The sequence below is a fragment of the Dermacentor andersoni genome, chromosome 1, assembly GCF_023375885.2.
Source record: "Dermacentor andersoni chromosome 1, qqDerAnde1_hic_scaffold, whole genome shotgun sequence".
Taxonomy (NCBI): Eukaryota; Metazoa; Arthropoda; class Arachnida; order Ixodida; family Ixodidae; genus Dermacentor; species Dermacentor andersoni.
Genome location: NC_092814.1, coordinates 77,000,180 through 77,016,299, shown reverse-complemented (window position 1 = coordinate 77,016,299; position 16,120 = coordinate 77,000,180).

Here is a 16,120-nt window from a genome sequence, read left to right as displayed (position 1 = left end):
CGTCGGGGATCGTAGGCGGCTGAGCCCTTCTCCCAGGTGACGTTCGCACGTGCTTCCCTCCGCTGGCGGCTACACGTGCGTCGGGGATCGTAGGCGGCTCAGCCCTTCTCCCAGGTGACGTTCGCACGTGCTTCCCTCCGCTGGCAGCTACACGTGCGTCGGGGATCGTAGGCGGCTGAGCCCTTCTCCCAGGTGATGTTCGCATGTGCTTCCCTCCGCTGGCGGCTACACGTGCGTCGGGGATCGTAGGCGGCTCAGCCCTTCTCCCAGGTGACGTTCGCACGTGCTTCCCTCCGCTGGCAGCTACACGTGCGTCGGGGATCGTAGGCGGCTCAGCCCTTCTCCCAGGTGACGTTCGCGCGTGCTTCCCTCCGCTGGCAGCTACACGTGCGTCGGGGATCGTAGGCGGCTGAGCCCTTCTCCCAGGTGACGTTCGCACGTGCTTCCCTCCGCTGGCAGCTACACGTGCGTCGCGGATCGTAGGCGGCTCAGCCCTTCTCCCAGGTGACGTTCGCGCGTGCTTCCCTCCGCTGGCAGCTACACGTGCGTCGGGGATCGTAGGCGGCTGAGCCCTTCTCCCAGGTGACGTTCGCACGTGCTTCCCTCCGCTGGCGGCTACACGTGCGTCGGGGATCGTAGGCGGCTGAGCCCTTCTCCCAGGTGACGTTCGCACGTGCTTCCCTCCGCTGGCGGCTACACGTGCGTCGGGGATCGTAGGCGGCTCAGCCCTTCTCCCAGGTGACGTTCGCACGTGCTTCCCTCCGCTGGTGGCTACACGTGCGTCGGGGATCGTAGGCGGCTGAGCCCTTCTCCCAGGTGATGTTCGCACGTGCTTCCCTCCGCTGGCGGCTACACGTGCGTCGGGGATCGTAGGCGGCTCAGCCCTTCTCCCAGGTGACGTTCGCACGTGCTTCCCTCCGCTGGCAGCTACACGTGCGTCGGGGATCGTAGGCGTCTCAGCCCTTCTCCCAAGTGACGTTCGCGCGTGCTTCCCTCCGCTGGCAGCTACACGTGCGTCGGGGATCGTAGGCGGCTCAGCCCTTCTCCCAGGTGACGTTCGCGCGTGCTTCCCTCCGCTGGCAGCTACACGTGCGTCGGGGATCGTAGGCGGCTGAGCCCTTCTCCCAGGTGACGTTCGCACGTGCTTCCCTCCGCTGGTGGCTACACGTGCGTCGGGGATTGTAGGCGGCTCAGCCCTTCTCCCAGGTGACGTTCGCACGTGCTTCCCTCCGCTGGCAGCTACACGTGCGTCGGGGATCGTAGGCGGCTGAGCCCTTCTCCCAGGTGACGTTCGCACGTGCTTCCCTCCGCTGGCAGCTACACGTGCGTCGGGGATCGTAGGCGGCTGAGCCCTTCTCCCAGGTGACGTTCGCACGTGCTTCTCTCCGCTGGCGGCTACACGTGCGTCGGGGATCGTAGGCGGCTCAGCCCTTGTCCCAGGTGACGTTCGCACGTGCTTCCCTCCGCTGGTGGCTACACGTGCGTCGGGGATCGTAGGCGGCTGAGCCCTTCTCCCAGATGACATTCGCACGTGCTTCTCTCCGCTGGCGGCTACACGTGCGTCGGGGATCGTAGGCGGCTCAGCCCTTCTCCCAGGTGACGTTCGCACGTGCTTCCCTCCGCTGGCGGCTACACGTGCGTCGGGGATCGCAGGCGGCTGAGCCCTTCTCCCAGATGACGTTCGCACGTGCTTCTCTCCGCTGGCGGCTACACGTGCGTCGGGGATCGTAGGCGGCTCAGCCCTTCTCCCAGGTGACGTTCGCACGTGCTTCCCTCCGCTGGCGGCTACACGTGCGTCGGGGATCGTAGGCGGCTGAGCCCTTTTCCCAGGTGACGTTCGCACGTGCTTCTCTCCGCTGGCGGCTACACGTGCGTCGGGGATCGTAGGCAGCATTGGTTCGCGGAAAGCGTTCTCCCCTTGGTCGCACACACAAAGGGGCCTGTCATCACTGGGGGGCGCCTGCCAGAACGGCGTCCCCACGAGACTACCATAGCAAATTAGCAATCCATCTTCCGTTTCGGTTGAGCAGGGTCTTTCGAGCATCCTTTTTGCCCGGATATACACGCCAACCGTAACAGCATGGATAGCTGGGCTAGTTGGTTGTGAATAGCATTATAAAACATCGTTTGTGTCCAGCACACCGAAGCCCTCGTTGAATGCGAGGTTGGTGTGGTGTACATCATTCTTCACGCCTGTGGGAAATGGAGTCTGGGCGCTGTCTCAATGAACGCTTGCTACACTGAAAAAAAAAAAGAGCTGCTAATTTAAATAAAAACCAAACAAAATTTTCTGTGCCACAAAATAAATTTTCTGTGAACGCTTTGACAGAAACCTGTTGAAAGAAAAAGCGAAATTTTCTGTTCTTTTTGATCTCCAGCCTATAAGTCGAGTCGATACTAAAATATAACCGTTCTAAATTATTGTAACTGCATAAAAACTATAAAATAAAATTTAAAAATTTTTTTCTTTTCATACACGCCGTCTTTTGCATATACCACGCACGACGCGCTGGTTGCGGTACTGCTTTGATGCCCCGTGCCATAATGAAGATGGCGAGTGGTTTTCTTTTCAAGTACATTACAAACAGCGCACGACGTATTCATTTACCCAATATTTTCCGCGTGTTCATGCCATAGAACAGGACTACAATGTAGCCCGCAAATAAAATTCAGGCGGACAGTGACAAAATATACCAACTATGCGCTCCGACATTCCAGCGTACTCACTGAACAACGCTTTGTGAGGCAACGTGAGATTTAGGTATTAAATTTAGCGTTAGTTTTTTTGTTATAGCAAACGTAAGGGCTAACCAGTGGGCTTGACAAATGTATTATTGTCTATTCTTGCCTTTTCGGAATGTGCTTGTTTTTGCAGTGGCTGCGGAAAAAAAGGAAAAAAGAAGCATGCGTGAATTCTCAACAAAGCTCACTCAGAGAGGTTAGCTCTTAGTTACGATCAAGTGTTTAGTTTATTGAAGTGACTGGGATGTGCGACTTTTTTTCTGTTGTGTACTGTTGTATTTGAGTAATACTTGTTGGGGGGCTAGTTGATGCATGTTTCCAGAAGAGGGTTGTAGCGCCGAAAAAGACAACACATAGCAAGCGAGACGGGACAGGCGCAACTTCCAACTGTTTATTCACCGCGTATGCGAATGAATATAAGGACAAATCAAGATGGGTAGCAAGAACCACACATGCGCGCGAGGGTTTTTACAAAAAAAGCGGATAAAAGATAGGTGAGGCACACACGTATCCCACGCTCGTGTATCTAAAAAAGAAATTTCATTCTTATAAATGGAGATAGATGGGGCGCTAACACAATCGCTACAGTTTCTTTTAATATGGAAGGCCTCCAACAGTTCACGGGCTGTCTGGTCCTTACTTCTGTTTAAAACCTTTGCTTCTTTCAGCCTTGCCACACACTTAATCTTCCTTTCTTCTCCGCAGGCTTTACAATGATGCGGCAGATGAGAACCAGTGCCATTTTGTAAATCCCGATTATGTTCCGCTAATCGGTCGTTAATACAGCGGCCGGTTTTGTACTTCTTTCCGCATGTGAGAGGTATTTGATATACGACTCCCACGGCACATTTAACAAGCGGAGCTGCATGTCTCTTTTTACATTCAGTTTTGTTTACCTTGTTGGGATCAGTTTTAACGCACAAGCCAGCCAGTTTCTTTGGGGCGGAAAAAACCACAGGAACCTTATATTTTCTCGCCACATCCTTCAAATTGTGCGCTACCTTATGGGTGTACGGGATGACAGCCGGTCTACTTTTGCTTTTGGTGACCTTATCTTGGTCGCCCTTTTTTCTACTTTCTTTCTTCAATTTTCGCAGCAAGGCTTCAGCTACTCCGGTTAAGATCGAGGTGGGAAAGTCTGCTTTTTCCAACTTCCGAATCTGGGCGTGAAAGCTTTCCTCGGCCTTATGGCAACAAGATTTCTTCAGCGACGCTTCCAGGCACATTTGAGCAATGGCCCGCTTTACTGTCTTTGAATGGGAGGAATCATAGGGCATTAGTTCTTTTTGTGCGCGAGGGCGATACATCCAGCAAGAGCTTTGGTCTTTAAGGGTGATGTCAATGTCTAAAAACTGCAATATGTTGCCTTGATGATTGATGAGTGATGTTTAATGGCGCAAGGGCCAGGTATGGCCAAAGAGCGCCATGTCCTTGGTGATGTGATCGCAATGTAATTATGGGTTATATGAAATTGGTGTGACGTGGCTGTAAAGGGGCCTTAAAAATAGTCGCGCTAAAGTGCGTAGAATCTGTATAATAAGATCATGGCGATGACGTATGACGTGTGCTATGAACATTAAGATGCATTTAAGAAAAATAATACGATGTGTAAAAATATATCAGGTTATAAGATATGCTAGAGCACTACTGCCTCCTTAAAGCCCTTGAAACACAAGCGCCTGGAGGCGTGTGCTAAACAGCACAACTATCCCAGCGGCATCCTCTAAAGAGAGGAAGCGCTACAAATGCATGGGACTAATAACATGTAAGACCACATTTCTGAGGAAACCTAGGACTGTGTCTGTATTAAAAAGCGGTTCTGGACCGAGAAACATCGCAGGATGAAGAGGAATGGGCTGCCTGTATGCTAACGAAAAATGTCTCATTCTATCAGATTCGGCTGCCCGACACTCCAGAAGGACGTGGAGCAGGGTCAGCCTCTCCCCGCATCTACCACACAATGGAGGCTCACTTCCGGTGAGTAGAAAATTATGGGTGCCAAATGTGTGTCCTATTCTGAGAGGAGAGAATAGGACATCGGTTCGGCGCGATTTTGTAGTAAAGGGCCAGAATCCTAACTGTGGTTTTATCAGGTGGAGCTTATTATCCGTTTCCGCATCCCACATGCGTTGCCAGTGGTCTCGCAGCCTCCTTCGCAAGAAAGGCCTCAGATCTGTGACAGGCACTTCAGCGGTAGGGTTAACAGCTTGCGATGCGATTGACGTGGTCATCTCGTCCGCCAGAACGTTACCCTCGATGCTCCTATGGCCAGGCACCCAGCATATAATGATATGCTGGTTAGATATGTACGCTTTACATAAGACGAAATATAGTTCATTAAGTACTGGATTTTTATTTGTATATAGTGACATCAGGGCCTTCACGACACTTAGGGAGTCTGTATATGTCGCTGACTTTTGAAGTTTTGATTTTGTTATATGCTTCACAGCAGACTGTAATGCGTAGGCCTCGGCCGTAAATATACTTGTTTCGGGATGTAGTACATCGCATTCTGAGAAGGATGGGCCGACGGCAGCATAGGACACCCCGGCATTAGACTTCGAAGCGTCTGTGTAGAACTCTGCGCAGGAGTGCTTGTGCTGGAGTTCTAGGAAATGCGTTTGGATTTCGATCTCTGGTGTGTGTTTTGTTACTTCTAAGAAGGATATGTCACATTCTGTGACCTGCCATTCCCAAGGTGGTAACAACTTGGTTGGATGCATTAGGAGAAGCTCGAGGAGTGGGACATGTATTTCATCACTAAGCTCCCTCACACGAAGGGAGAAAGGCTGTCTAACAGAGGGACGATTATGGAAAAGTGTAGTACACGTCATATCGTTAACAGTGTTAAAACATGGATGTTGATAATTGGAGTGTATTTTCAGGAAATATGTAAGGCTGATGTAAGTTCTCTGTAGATGGAGGGACCATTCATTTGATTCCGCGTATAAGCTTTCAATCGGGCTTGTTCTGAAAGCGCCAGTGGCTAAGCGGATACCTAGATTGTGGACAGGATCTAGGATCTTTAGTGCGCTCGGAGCGGCAGAGTTATATACGACGGCACCATAGTCCAGTCGTGATCGAATTAGGCTCTTATAAACATTCATCAGACACTTCCTGTCGCTACCCCATGTTGAGTGGGATAGAATTTTAAGTAAGTTCATTGTCCTTAGACATTTTTCTTTAAGATATTTAATGTGCTGTATAAAAGTAAGCTTGGAGTCAAGTATAATACCTAGAAATTTGTGTTCTTTGCTGATAGGTATTTGATGTCCACACAGTTGAACACAAGGATCTGGAACCAGGCCTCTCTTTCTAGTAAAAAGAACACAAGAACTTTTGTGGGGGTTGATTTTAAATCCGTTTTTGTCTGCCCACTTGGAAACCTTGTTCAAGCCCTGCTGTACCTGTCTCTCGCACACTGTGAGGTTGCAGGATTTGAAGCCTATTTGTATATCGTCTACGTATACGGAATAAAAAATGGCCGGTAGCAGTGAAGCACGTAGTGTGTTCATCTTAACGATAAAGAGAGTGCAGCTGAGCACGCCTCCCAGGGGTATACCAGTTTCCTGCGTAAAAGGACGTGACAGTGCATTACCGACTTTTACACGGAAGGTACGATTTGACAAATAGCTATCAATAGTGTTCAGCATATTTCCACGGATGCCCATTCCCGACAAGTCTTGCAAGATCCCGTAACGACATGCTGTCATACGCTTTCTCCATGTCGAGGAATATTGATAGGAAAAACTGTTTATGAACAAATGCATCGCGGATATTTCCTTCAATGCGTACAAGATCATCGGTTGTCGATCGTCCTTCTCTGAAGCCACACTGATTGGGATCGAGCATATTCGTGAGTTCAAGGAAATGTATGAGTCTGCGATTAACCATTTTTTCGAAAAGCTTACAGAGACAATTTGTAAGAGCTATCGGACGGTAAATTGCCGCCAAGGAAGGGTCTTTACCCTGCTTAAGAACAGGAACCACAATCGCTTCTTTCCATGTGGATCGGAGGTATCCCGCAGCCCAAATAGTGTTGAAAAGTGTGAGTAGTGTAACTTGTGTGTCAGTATGTAGGTTTCTCATCATGTCATACATGACTCTGTCAGGTCCCGGTGCAGTGCTTTTGCATGTGTTCAATGCAGCTCTCAACTCGGCAATACTGAAAGGCCGGTTATAGGGTTCATTCTGTCTCGATTTTCTTATTATTGGCTTACATTCTTCTGTTTGTTTATATTTGAGAAAAGATTGTGAATAATTCGTTGAACTTGACACGTTCTCAAAATGCTCCCCAAGTGAATCTGCCTGGTCTTGCAGGGTATTGCCTTGTGTGTTTACCAAAGGGAGGGAATATGTTTGTCGCCCTCTAATCCTATTAACCCTGTTCCAGACTTTGGCCTCATCTGTAAACGAGTTTATATTCGATAAAAACTTCTGCCAACTTTCTCTTCTGGCCTGTCGGCGGGTTCTCCTGCCTTGGGACTTTACTTTCTTAAAGTTAACAAGATTCTCCGCAGTGGGAGAGGAGCGTAGCAACCCCCACGCTTTGTTCTGTTTTTTACGAGCGATCCTACAATCGTCGTTCCACCACGGGACACGCCATTTGCACGCCAAGCCATTTACTTCTGATATGCATTTAGATGCGGCATCTATTATGAAGGCTGTAAAAAACTCCACTGCAGCATCAATTCCTAACGAAGACATGTCAGCCCATGAGATACTAGTAAGAGTTCGAAATTTCTCCCAATCAGCTGTCTCAATCTTCCACCTAGGAGCTTGTGGTGGATATTCGTTTTCTTTAGGTGATCTTAGCAGTATGGGGAAGTGGTCGCTCCCGTATGGATTGTTGATAACTTCCCATTCGAGTTCAGGCAGTATACACGGGGAAACTAGGCTGAGGTCAATTGAAGAAAATGTTCTGTTTGCAAGAGAATAATATGTGGGTTCCTTCTTATTCAGAAGACAAGCACCAGAAGAGAAAAGGAACTGTTCAACAAGACGACCTCGCGCATCTATTCGAGAGTCGCCCCACAGGCAGTTGTGTGCATTGAAATCCCCAAGAACAACATAAGGTTCTGGCAATTCATCTATGAGGGACTGAAATTCATGTTTGCTTAGTTTGTAGTGTGGGGGTATATAAAGCGAGCAAATAGTGATAAGATTGTTTAGCAAAACAACACGAACCGCCATTGCTTCGAGGGCCGTTCGTAGCTGTAAACGTTGACACGCTATGCTTTTTTGAATTACAATTGCAACAACGCCCGATGATGCGATTGCATCATCGCGATCTTTGCGAAAAGTAACATGCTGTCGGAGAAAGTTTCTGTGTTGTGGTTTTAGGTGTGTTCCTGTAGACACAGCACTTTTGGATTGTGTTTGTGGGTAATCTCTTGCACATCATCAAGGTTCCTAAGAAGACCTCTGACATTCCATTGAATGATTTGTGTATCCATGTTAAAAGTAAATAGGTGCTGTGTGTACGGAAACGGAAGTGCTTAGATTATAGAGCTCTTTCGAGGCCCTGTAATAGGGGTCTTGCCCTTTCTGGAGCGTTCGAGGGAGTCTCGCCGCTCCTTAGGCGCTTGGCGCGCCGTGAGGACAGGTGTAGTGTTCATTGCCTCTTGTGAGGCGCTGGACACATGCTCTTTGAGCGAGAAGTTTTCCGTGAGAGTCCTGCCTCGGAAGGCAAGACCCCTGCGCCCACCAGCCCGGAGGCGATGGGGCGATTTGTTGGCGACGTACGTGCAGGGCACTCGAAGGGTCGTGTCGGTGTTGTTAGTAAATGCTGTAAATATCTGCTACTGAAGTAAACTCCGACTTTCTTTTTTCCCGTTTCTGCTGTTCAACGTTATTGTACGCGAGGCGTAGAGCAGACAACACACGGGAGTTCGGATTACAAGGGTTTCACGATGAAAATAGTTTTGTCTTTGATGTCCTGTGCTCCTGCGCGCCATTTTCACCGCTGATAGTAGAGGCGGTACAGAAAACGCGCTGATAGCACATGCGTCCATAAGAGAAAGATCTTGTGGTGGTCTATATGGGCTCCTCCAACCAAAGAGTGAAGACGTTAGCATGTTTGCGCACTCTGCCGAACGTGTATGCACCCAACGTGGCCGCGCGTCGCGTAGACGCCGTGACGGCGGCGAGGCCCTCATGCCTGTCTTCTTGTCGACTGCTATCTGTTTTGATCTCACCTAGCCTGCGCTGCGCGAAAGCAAACTTCGCTTTCAGTATTATATTTCAATAGCAGGAAAGAGCCAGCTTAGCGTTTATGCAGAGGACACACCGTGTTTTTGTCTTCTTTTATTGCGATAACAATTATACGGACACTCTTGGCGCGTTTTTGCCGTCGCTGTCGCCGTGATGTTCCGTATAAAGTCCAGGGGCGCTAACACCGTCATCTCGCGTCGAATACTGTATGTGCGACTGAAAGCACGCGAGGGAAGTTTATCGTGGCCCAATCTGGCGCGCTCGAAGGAAGAAAGCGGAGAGCAAACGCTCCATCTTCCGACGCGCGAAAGGCCGTGGGGCGGTGGGAGCGAGGGGGGGGGGGGGAGGGGAAGCCGTGTTGTGCTCCGGCAGCAACTGCGCATTTCGCGACCGGGCGCGAGGGGAACTGACGATCGCGGCTCAATCTCGCTCGCCATATGTGGAGGAAAGCGGGCAGGCAGCGTGGGAGGGAGGGGGGCGACTTCGACTCGGCCAGCAATCCGCCTTTTTCATTTTCCTGTGCTGCCCTCTACCGCACGCCACTGAAAACGTTTTGGAAGGGTCCCAGGGCTTTCGCCGGTTGATTTGTGTGCCTGCGCCCACGTTGAGTACGCGTCGGTTGTGCGGTTTGTGGATCACGAATCATTATTAATGGCTTCTTAGGGACAGCATGTCGTTCCTGGAAGCCATGTCGCACTCAATGACTACTGGGTGAGCAGGCCTGAGTGCGCTGTTCTGCAAACAGTGCTGCCGATAAAGGCACGCTGAGTTCCGTTTGGTGGCGCGGCTGCCTTGAAATTTGTCACTGATTTCTGCATTTGGACATCACTTTTTGTATTCTTTTTACACATTATTTAGACGTTTCGCATATTCAAAAAGTGCAACCCGGCCAACGTGAGTCGAATTGTGAGTCAACGCTCTTTCTGTATAGGTATTTAAATACCTTAGCTGCCCACCTGTTATTATCCAATTTCCTCAGGCAAAACTCTTGCTTGGGCTAGTTGGTTCATGCCTTCCTCAGGCGTTTTTCGTATAGGATTTTACTCTGAGCTTCCCGTGCTTCGAACGATGTCCAGCCCATATCCCCCTGTACTGCTTCGTTTGTGGCTTTCCCGTGGGCACCTAGTGCTAATCTTCCAACAGCTCTCTGATTTACTTCTAGTCTTGACTGAACTTCTGCCCTTAAGCACAGGACCGCATTCCCGAAAGTAAGCCCCAGCATCATTACTCCCAAATACCTCTCAGTACCTCATACCTGTTGTACCTCCACAATGCCTCGACAATGTTTCATTATCCCGGCATCTCTTCGCCCTTTTGCTATGAGAGACTGTTCGTGCTTTTCCGTGTACACCTGCCCTTTGTTTATCCATACCCCGAGAGTACCGTAGCGCGCGCCGTAATACCCCGTATACACTGTAAAATAATTTACACCCTTAAAAGTGAAAAAGGGTGTAAGTATGTCTATAACTCACACCCTTAGGGTGTCCGTTACGTAACTAACACACTAAGGGTGTGAGTTATAGACACATTTACACCTTTTTTTCAATTTTAAGGGTGTAAATTATTTTACAGTATAGTGCGCGCCGATGGACGCGCCACTGGCGAAGTGCGTTCAGGAAAGGAGGCAGCCGTGCGCCGTAGCTTTCTGCATCGTTTATCGTGCTTCTTTGTACCCGCCGTGGTTGCTCAGTGGCTATGGTGTTGGGATGCTAAGCAGGAGGTCGCGGGATCGAATCCCGGCCACGGCGGCTGCATCTCGATGGGGGCGAAATGCGAAAACACCCGTGTTTTTAGGTGCACGTTAAAGAACCCCAAGTGGTCGTACTCTCCGGAGTCCTCCACTACGGCGTGCATCGTAATCAGGAAGTGGTTTTGGCACGTTAAACCCCATAATTAAATTTTTGTTAATATTCAAAAAGTCTTCTAGCGCAGCCTTCTCGTCGGATTTATTAAAGCGGTGCACTTGTTTACATATACAGCCGCTGGTCGTTGTTATCGTCAAACATTGTGGAAAAGGTCTATCGATGATATGAAATAGTGTCAAAATGTAGCAAAACATGCATATCTGCGCATATGTGCCATGTTGTTACACCCTGAGACGAGTCAATATGAGCAGTCGAACCACTTAAACAACGGCAAATGTGATCCAGATACATATATTACGGGCTGTTAACTCATTGCCGCTTTTCTTTAACTCCATCATACTTACAGTTTTAGCATGACATAGAGCATTATTAGAGAAAACTGTGCTCGCACGGCTTAACCGGAAGTCTTCTGGGAACTCTGTTTGTAAGCATGAAAAAGGTCTATACCGAATACACCGTCTCTTGTTTTCCGCTTGACGCAGAGCCAAACAGTGCATCTCTGAAATTGAGAAATGATTCGGCAAAGCAACACGTACAGGCCCACCCATATACGTAGCGAATGCGGCCGACAGCCTACAGGTACCGTGACGTACAGACGTTGGCAGCGCTGTCTCGCCGGTTGGTTATCGCTTATTGTGTACGCGCCGCGCGAAGGTAGCTGGTTTCAAATCGCAAAGGCCAGAATTCAACTATAAAAACAGTTTCGTTCGACCTAACTGCTTACATTTCACTTTACGTCCGCCGGTAGCGAGTGCGCGAACTCGACGGTGCCAGGTTAATCTTCGCTGAACAAGATCGACATTGGCTCAAACTTCGTGGGCACGGCTTGAGAGGGTTAAAGCTTGTGCATTCAACTTGGTAGGCGTGCTTGACTCATATTTAGCACGACTAATTATACATACAAACGAAGACGCTGTCGCTATTGTGTTGTCGGTTCGATGGCCGATCGCGCGGGGTTCAGTCTAACGATGGTCGGCACGCTGATTTTGCTGGTGCCTTCGACAAGAAAGCCTGTCGCAGTACAACTCGCGCTCGTCGGTTGCGTCGTTGTCGACCTGGTATGATAAAAAGGTTTCAGTGACGCACAATAGTCGGTCAATCATTGGAGTGAGCGTCTTGTCGGTCTCGTATCAACCCAGTGTTGCCACGCCTTACGAGTACGTGCAGTCAGGAACGCGCTGCCACCACCAGCAAGTGAGGACCGACGCTGCAAAAAGACTTCGTCAGCAACGTGATGTACCTAAGTGTCGCCCAAGTGTAACGCAGGGGTGTTTCCTTAAATTAGCGAGCCATTCATGAAAGGCGGCAACTACCTGGCTTACGGTGCAGTCCGGACAACTCGGACGATGCCCTGGCCGCTTTCTCTTTTAAAGTGGAGTTGCGGTCTTACGTTACGCACGTTTTCGGCACCGCACCGACGTCGAGCTACCAGTAGAGTTTCAACGCTGTACACGGCACAAGTGCTTGCACCAGCGCGCGTCCGAGCGCTTTTTTTTTCGGGGGACTTTCCGGCGCGCGGCCACACGCGCGACCCTTCCAAAACGTTTCGCGACCAATCCGCTAGGGCAAGGCGCATGCGCTGTCGCGCCGTGAAAGAGGCTGATCGCGTACTTTGCACGGCCGCGTGCGGTCGCGCGCGCCGTATCTTGAAAGGGATCTCCAGACGGCTCATACCTTTGTGCGCCTGCCTTCTCATGTGTTGAACCGATAGATCGCACGAAGGTCACTTCGCACGCTGCTGCTGCTGCGCTTGCTCACACCAGCGTTTTGACAGCGAGTGGCCGCGCTCGCCGAACGTGATATGTTCATGTTTGCTTGTGCGCGCTGACACCATGCTTGTTAATTGTTAGAAAGCGAATGTTTCCAAGTTTATACTACCGAGAAAACTACTATCCTTACTTCGCACAGCTATTTACTAATTTGCTATCGCAATCGATGCTTCACATTTCGGGCGAAACTGCGACTGTTTCTTTTAGGTCGAAAAATAAGAAAAGCGCATGGAGCATAAGAGTACATTTCGGCCTATTGATATGGATCAAATGGACTTTACTTGAGCGACAGGTTGCAATGTTCCATTTTCTAACTTAAACGATTCACAGAATAACTTCATAAGTATTTTATTTGGAGCATATGTACAAATTCTGAACTTGAACCCTAGAAGTAATCATGTCATTGCATCACTTCTCCAATGATCAGCTTCAGTTTCGCACTTTCAACATGTGCCCCCAAGTTAATAGTAAGATTTCTTTAAAAGACTTATAAATTAGGAAGTTGTGAGAGAATGTGCATATTCGTTTTTAATATCACATTCTAACTGGCTGCATGATTAAAAAATGTTTCAACCATAGTTGCGCAGACGGTATGTTAATATTGTTAGGAATAGGTGACACGCATCACAACAAAACCAACAAAACAACCAATATAGTGGGAAGGTGGTAATTACACTTGTAGCTGAACCGGTGGAGACCAACATGAGATCTTTTTCTTTCTTTGTCTTCTTTGACTGTTGTTCATTTAAAATGAAGCAATAGTCATTCTTAATGCGTCTCCTGTTGCATGCTTGACTGTACTTAAAAAAGAAAACCACAGACGCCTCAATTAACTTGAGGTTCACACATCCTCTAGCTTAGTGCATATTGGTAATAATAAAATATAGGCTCCTACATATTTGAAGCAAGCAGGGACCACCAACATGGAGTTATGTGTGTGTGTGGGTGTGTGTGTGTGTGCGCGCGCGCGCGTGTGTGTGTGCGTGTGTGTGTGTTCGTGTGTGTGCGTGTGCGCGTTGTGTGCATGTGTATGTTGTTTGGGGGGCGCGTACATTTTTATCCCATGATGAGTGCTGTTTGTTTCAAAGTGTATAGACAAGAACGGCACCGCGAGCGGCGCTGCTGCGCCGGCGTTGAGAGCGCCGCATGCGGGGCAAAATTCAACTAGCGGGTGGTACGCCTCATCGCTACTAGATACTTTTTCTAGTAACGTTGGTACGCCTCTCCCATCTCTCGTTCGCACCGCCTTGATTGCCTCTTGCACTGCGCGTGTTTGGGCACGTTTCGTACCGCGCGCGGTGTGTGCCTACGTTTGTGTGCGTGGACGTTTTATTCGAAGGACGATGTACAGTCTGTTTCACACCTAAAGGGAAACTCGGACCGCATTGCATCGCGATGCGGCGAGCGCTTGAGTCAGGCGGCGGCAGCAGCTCGCGCAGGGGCAGGTGCTCGAGGGGCGGGGTCTTGAACGGCGTCGTCTGCTACGGCGGCGCGCGCTGGCCGCATTGTCGGGAAGCGTTCTACTGTCAGTTGCAGTGGGCCGATCTCATCGTTACTGCGTGAAATTATCCGGTATTCTTTACTAAGCGTTGTGCGATGCCCACTGATACGCCTCGAAGGTAAGTTCATCGCTCAAAGGTGCAGGGCAGTCATAGACGACGTACTGATTCCATACATTCTTGACGGCCCGTTCCTGGAAGGCGACTATATATTCTAAAGGCCCGTTTATAGTCCGACGTAACGCCCGCGCGCGTGCGCGCGCGCGCACGCTACGTCACGTCGGCGAAAACGACCCCTCTATAGTCGGGCGCGCCGGCGCAGCCAACGTAACCGGCGGCTTCCAACGCGCCCCGACGTGCCCGGCGCCGATATGGCTCCTGAGCCATTCGCGCGTCGAAGTCGGCGGAACTCTGGCACCACAATGCATTGCGCGCGAAGAAAAAGGCGCCAACACAACTCCGCAGACGGCTTTTGCGGACGGCGTGCTGCGAATGAACACATCCCTGATCAAGTCGCTCTACACTTCACTGCCTTTCAGGATGAGCGCTGTCATCGCTGCCGCTGGAGACATGACGAGATACTAACTGAAGTTCGGAGCGTGACGTGTCCAGTTCCCCGCCGGCGGGCAGGGTCTGTCTGGTGTACTGAATGATTGTCGAGAAAAATACATTCCTTTAATCGTAACCGTTTGTTTCAGCGTGTTCGACCCCCATAGTTATCATTGTTGAGTTCTTTGTTTTCCTTCCGAGTCAAATAAAAACTGAGCACGTTGCGCGCACATCTTGGTGCGTCTTGTCGCTGCTTATTACGGTAGCACACACAGTGAAGAAATATACGTGCACGCGCTCAGTACTCCGGCCTTTCGAAAGAACAAACGAAGCATGCATGCTGTCAGAAGAAGTTTGTGGAACTCCATTATCGCACAATGAAGGCTCAGAGTTTAGCGTCGCACAACGTTTAGTAAGAATATCAGCTCAGTTCCCGCAGTACCGATGAAATCGGTGCACTGGCCCCGACAGTAGCACGCTTCCCGACAATGCAGCCAGTGCGCGTCGCAGTGGCAGACGACGCAGATCACGACTCCGCCCCTCGAGCGTCTGCGCCTGCTCGAGCCGCTGCCGCCGCACGACTCCATTGCTTGCCGCATCGCGATGCAATTCGTTCCGAGTTTTCCGCTAAGTGTGAAACAGACTGTACACGCTTCTATTTGCCTTTAAGAAGATCGGTACGCTCGACGATTATTTTTATGGCTGCAATGCGGCGAAAGGGCAGCGTCTGCTTAGCCATGTAAGTGACGCTGAGCAGGTAATTGGAAACGACATCGTATGTGCCGCCGGAAAAATCGTCAGCACATACGATGCGACCCATACATATGGCACATACGAGCTAAAGTCATTTTTGCTGAGCACGAGGTCGCGGCGAATCCCGGCCATGGCGGCCGCATTTCGATGGGGGCGAAATGCGAAAACGCCCGTGTACTTAGATTTAGGTGCACGTTAAAGATCCCCAGGTGGTCGAAATTTCCGGAGTCCTCCACTACGGCGTGCCTCATAATCAGAAAGTGGTTTTGGCACGTAAAACCCCATATTTCTTTTAAAGTCAGTTTTGCAGTTTCTCACAAAATGTTTGCTACAAATTCGTGTTGTCTCTGATGGCGACAACGGACTTCCATCGACACTGTGCGGAAATAAACAACATATATCGCTGCATAGCACAAGTACATGTGCACACAACTTTAACTAGTACGTCCCCTACAATATCGAATAGAGGCAGCAATGTATATAGCTTGGCCATTTTTTAACAGTGCTCAAGAGACGGAAGTTGAAAGTATTAGTGTAGCAAGCATGTGACGCCCCCTCGGGCATAATGTTCGTTCGCCGCCAGGCTCGGTGGCCTGCCAAGCTCGGCAGGCAACATTGGTCACCGTACTGCAATAAACACCAACGAGCACAGCTGCTCGGCGGTCAGTCATCGTCCAGCACCACCACGCTGCGGAGCGTCCGTCTGACGGAGGGTGCCTCGAGCCCTCCC